This window comes from Phyllostomus discolor, chromosome 7 (assembly GCF_004126475.2).
Source record: "Phyllostomus discolor isolate MPI-MPIP mPhyDis1 chromosome 7, mPhyDis1.pri.v3, whole genome shotgun sequence".
NCBI classification, from domain to species: domain Eukaryota; kingdom Metazoa; phylum Chordata; class Mammalia; order Chiroptera; family Phyllostomidae; genus Phyllostomus; species Phyllostomus discolor.
Window position 1 is genome coordinate 61,220,952 of NC_040909.2, and position 6,040 is coordinate 61,226,991.

Consider the following 6,040-nt stretch of genomic DNA (forward strand, 5'->3'; position numbering starts at 1 on the left):
GGGTAATGTGAGGCTTTAAAATTTTGTCATATTGATGGGAATGAAAATGATGGAGTACCTTTTTCTCCATTTATTAAAGAGAAAAAAATATTTTTATGTTGCTGTTGACCATTATGAAATAGGCTGTTCAAATCTTTTGCCCATTTTCTTATTGATGTTTATCTTTTCTTGTTAGTTTATGGGATCTTTAAAATATATTGGATACTAATCTTTTATTAATTAGATATACTAAAAATGTCTTCTCTACCTTGTAGCTGTCATTTTTGTTCTGGAGCTTCTTAAACAGTATAGAACAGGCTAAACTGGGGGTAAAAAATAAACCTTGAATTTTAGTGGAATAACAAAGTCTGATGGTAGTAGGATGGTTCTCCATGTTGATGCTGTGCATTAGAAAACACATGGCCTTCAAAGTTGCAGGGTGAAAGGAAGGAGAACTGGAGAACCTGTATAAGATGTCTTCACATGCTAAGCCTTGAAATGGCTTATATCAGTCACTACCATGCAAATTGCTTCTATTTATGAGTCCCCAAGGGAGGATAAGAAGTGTAGAGGGGCGCATTGATAATTGGGTGTACTCATAGTCTTAGCCATATGGTATTTTAAATAAATGGATTATCTTAATTTTAATGTAATTGAGTTTAGCTGTCTTTCTTTATGGATTCTACTTCTATCATATTTAAGAAATCCTTCCCCACTCCAAGATCAACTCCAGGAAAATTGGAGAATTCTTTGAATGGAATGGTGTAGATATTTTTCTATGTTGCCTTTTAATATTGATATACCTTTTCTGTTCTTATTTAGGTCTTTAATTCCTATGCGATTATCTTGTTTTATTTAGTGGTTAATTTTATTTTTTACCACTATTTATAGAAAAATCAATATTTCCTGCTAACCTTTAAAAAATTTCCATGTATGTGGGGATATTTCTGAGTCTTGATATTATTTAAATAGTCTATTCATATATCCCTGGACCAATATTCTCATAACTTAAATATTAGATTTTTATAACTCTTGAAGCTTGGTAAATCAAATATCTCTAGGATATATTTCCTGTTAGGGGCCGCTTTGACTCTTCTTGGTCTTTTCTCTGTTGCTTAAACTTCACATTTTTGGTCAAGTTTCAAAGTAAAACCCATTTGGATTGAGTATACAGATCAATTTGTGGTGAAGGATATCTTTACAATATTGAATCATCCTATCTATGAACCATGGTATATTTCTACATTTATTTAGCTCTTTATCTAATATTTCAATAAAGTTTCAAAAGATTTTGATGTTGTTAAGGTCTTGTATATATTTGGTTAGATACATTCATTGGTGTTATTGCAAATGTTATCTTTACAAAATTACATACTTCAACTGTTTATCCTATATGGAAATTATATTTTTTGGATATGTGTACTCTTTTTACTTTTTAAATATTTCCCCCTGTCTTCCATTCAGAAACAAGATATAGATAGCTAGTTTCATTTCTTAATCCTAAAAAGTACAATTTTATTACTTATTTGCATGTTGAGGGTGTAATTTTTTAGGTCAGGTATATGTTTAGAATCTCCTTTTAGGCTTTCCTCTCTGAAAGATTTTTCTCATCCTTTCACTGTCTGTGAGGCAATGAAAAGTGAAGCCTAAAGTTATCTGGGCTCAGAAGGTACTCTTGGGGCAAAAGTGAGTTCTTGTCCTCTGCTTTCCACATTGGACTCCATTTTCCCTTAACTTCAGGTTTGTGGACAATCAGTCCCTGCTAACCAGTTTGTCAGTGCAGTAAACTATGGTTTGGGCAAAAAGTTTGTTTGTTTTTTTCCATAAGATGGCTCTACTAGTACTTAATTGTCTTTACCTTTTTCAAAACAATTTTGTTAGATTGTATTATGATAGTTGTCATATCAGCATACCTTAAAAATTCAGAATCGGCCAATTTTTGTGTAGCCATTTTAATATTGAAGATGAAGAAAAATAAGCAACATTTTTGGCATAATATGTTTATTATTTCAATAAAGGTAAAAATGAAACTGCAACACAAAAGATTTGTGTAGTGTAGGGAGAAAGTGCTATGACTGATCAAATGCATCAAAAGTAGTTTGTGAAGTTTCATGCTGGACATTTCTTTTATCTTTATTTTTTTATTATTTATTGTGTATTGAAACCAGTAAGAGTTTCCATGACACCAGATAAACGAGTTCTGAGGTTTCCCCCCAAGATAAAGTTTAACAGCTCCAGCTTTTTCAGTGTTTATCAAAATACAAAAGAAAAAAGTAGAGGTTGTTGATTTTGATGTCAAATCAGACCCTTGCAGGCTGAGGAAGTAAAAGCACATGTGGATGGGGCCCCTGAGGAGCTAGGCTCTGAGATGACTGGTCACATGTCCTGCTTCTACTGGTAAGACCCAGACAACCTGTAGCAAGTGAGCGTGCATGGGGACTATGGGAGGGCTCCTGCTCTGGCTGGAGTGATCCTGTAAAGCACCTACACCACCCCAAGGGAAACCTGGGGTCCCTCCCATGGCTCCTTCAGTGGTGGCCACAGCCCTCAGCCCTTCCCTGGGAAAGTGGTGTAAGCTTGGTTACAAGCAAATGCTGTGAGATGTGGAAAACCCAGCAAGAGAGCCATTCCGGGACCATAAGTGACCATGCGGTATGTTTTGTGGCTGGTTCTGCCCATTGCATGCTCCAAACTGGGGAGACACTGTGGGTAGACTGGACTCAAGCCATTACTACAGAACCTATACTAGGCACATTTCTCCCTTCTCTGCTTTCAAGTGTCTCTTTATCTTGTGTTTGTAACTATTTTAAAAAATGCACCAAATTTGGGTTAAAAACCAATCATCAAAATGGATCTCAACACAGACCTAAAGCCCAGAGGGAGTGTTGGACTGACCTCACAGCATCTCCTAGAGGCCTAGGTGCCTAAATTCCCTTCTCAGTAGTAGACAGTGGGTTGAGTCTCATTTTCCAATAAAATGAGCTGAGTAATATTGCATAGGAATACCAGAAACTACCTCATTAGAAACAAGAACTATTTACATTAAATAAAAATCAGTTGAAGGCTTCTTCTGCACATGTACAGCATGGTGAATCACACTGGGATGGACCATGGAGACTGCTTCTGGCACTCAAACCACAGGGGCACGGCTGCCACAAGAGAGTAAAGTGAAAGCGAAGGAGAGAGTGAGGAGGGAGAGAAGACTGCGGCTCACTTCTGGATTTGGAGCTGATTGGACAGCCAGTCCAGTTCCTCAATGAGCCAGCCCCCACTGGTGGCACAGGAAACCTGAATGTGCCAGTTCCTCTGGTACTGAAAGTGCATGCAGGCCTAGCTTGTCTGTGATCTCGGCTGTGTTCATGGCATTAGGGAGGTCCTGCTTGTTTGCAAACATGAGCAGGACACCATCCCCGAGCTTGTCCTCTGCTAGCATCCGCATGAGCTCCGCTCGGGCCTCGTTCATGTGCTCTCACTTGTTGCTGTCAACCACAAAGATGAGATCTTGTGTGCTCTGGAAGTAGTGGCACCACAGAGGCTGGATATTGTCCTGATCACCCATGTCCCACACAGTGAAGCTGATGTTCTTGTACTCCACAGTTTCCATGTTGAAACCTGTCGTGGGGATGGTGGTCACCATCTCATCCAGCTTTAGTTTGTACTGGGTGGTGGCCTTCCCCTGTAGCGTCCAGGTTCACCATGAGAATACACATTTATTTTTGTGCCAGAAGAGCCATTAAAGAAGTTTGCAAAAATATTCCCCATGCTGTAGATGGGCTGGAGAGACACTGGAGAGAGAAACCCTTTGCCTCAGCAGCACTGCTGCTCCAAGCCAGGTGGTTGTTTTGCTCCCTGATGCTAGAGATTTCTCACTGGAGGATCCATGGTTGGGCAGACCAGTTGAAGTTAACAAGAGATCAAATTGAGACATCATTTGAGAAGATCAATGTTAAACCACTCAGAAGATAGCCAACATACTCAAAATATCCAAATCAATAAAGTTGTTGGTGAAAATGAAAAATGTGTCTTTCATTTCAGGAAAAAAATCTAAGTGGACTTTTTGGCCAACTCAGTAGATTTTTATATATACTTTTTATTATAAGAAGGTTATTAAAAAATTTAAAATCACTCATGGTCCAGCCACTGAATAATAACTACTATTGATACATTGGAGGTTCAGCTTTACCGTTGTGTATACTTAGTGTATTTTTTTAATTTAGTTTTAGTCAAGTGAAAGAGTATTTAGTCAACCATGAAGCCAGAAACTGAAATTGAGATACATTTACTAATGCATATATAATTTTAAATACCTTCCAAACAATGTAAGTGTAAAACAATATCTCTATAATGATAAAGAAATAATTCTAAAGATATCTCTATAATTCTTTTAATTTAAATGACCTAGTCCATTTGAATTAAAAATCTTGATAGCAAGATTATTGTCATTTAACCCTCTTTCACTGATCACTTTTTTCCCTTTTAATTTTTTTCCCCATGTTTCACTGTTAGGTCAATAATGTTCTCTAAGGTTGTGATCAACAAAGTTATCCTTCTTGTTAGATGAATTGACATAAAATATTTCCACTCAGCCTGCTAACACTATGGCCTTTATTCAGTGTATTGGGAGAGAGTGAAAGTTGATGCTAACCTTGCTAAATCTTGCAAAGTCAAGTTGTCTCTGATATAAACTCTTCTCCCTTTCCTGTCAATTAATCAACAAGTAGCTATTGAGTTTCTACCACAAATCTGTTTTGTGATAATGGCAAGCTTGTTCTGATAGCTATGGGTATTACACTAGGTTTCCCTAGGGTGAGAATCTGACTAAACAGATATTTTATGATTACTTTATTTCTTCCCCTTCTTTCACAAAAACCCTTTAGCGATTTCTTGAGGAGACTAAAAGGTAGAGTTAATTATTTTTGGAGGTTTCTCCTCTGTGGATGATCAAGACAACCCATAAGAGATAAAGATAATACTTTAAACCCTAAAGAAAACTCTGGCAATTGAGTTACATAAAATTCAAAATTATCAATTTATTTGGTGCCTTATCATTATAATTAATATTAAATTACCTAAAGTAATATCCAAATTCATTAACTTTCTCTTTCTTATGATTTAAAACAAATGCTAATACAGTTGACATACATTAGTTTCAGGTGTACAAAATAGTGATTAGACATTTTTATAACTTATGAAATGAGCTTCTCTTTTTTGGTAAGTGAACATTGGTCCATGACTTATCGTATTTAGGGATATAATCTCATTATTAAAGATCTCTCTATAATTAAAAGAAATATCTGACCCTGACTGGTGTGACTTAGTTGATTGGGTGTCATCCTGAAAAACTAAAGGTTGCCAAGTCACCAGTTGGATTACCAGTTGAGGCACATCCCTGGATTATGAGTTTGGTCCCTGGTCAGTTGGGGTATGTGCAAGAGGCAGCCAATAGGTGTTTTGGTTTTGCGTTGGTGTTACTCTTCCTTTTTTTCTCCCTCCATTCTCTGCTCTCTGAAGATAAACAAATAAAATCTTTTTAAAAATATGGTAAATATTTCTCATTAAATTAGCCTTTGCCCAAATAATTAAAACACTCGCCTTTTGAGTGATTGATAGATTGATATATTTTCTTATCATTAAAAATACTTTTATGTAATTGATCACTGTTTGCTATTCAAAAGGAAATAGAGATAAGGAGATAGAAAAAACATACAATTTTATTATTCAGAAACAACCACTATAACATTTTTAAATGTTTTATTAGAAAATAATTTCAAATTTCCAAAAAGGTTGTAAGAATAATACAGAAAACTGACATGTAACCTTCACTCAAATTTCACTTGTATATATTTTTCTATATTCTTCATGCATCACTTTATATTTATATATATTATTTTATATACATATATATGCATATGTACTTTTTTTCTGAATCACTTGAGTGAAAGTTCCATCTATCAAAATCTTTTACCCCTGTATGCTTCAGAATATATTTCCAAATAACAAAGGCATTCCAATTATATGACTACAATTATGTGATCAAATTTGGAAAGTTTAGCATTGATAT

At 35.7% G+C, this 6,040-nt stretch overlaps 1 pseudogene; it reads right to left on the minus strand.

Moving 5' to 3' along the window:
• Positions 1-3,189: 3,189 nt before the first annotated feature.
• LOC114501829 lies at positions 3,190-3,741 on the minus strand (annotated as a pseudogene).
• Between the last annotated feature and the right edge of the window lie 2,299 nt (positions 3,742-6,040).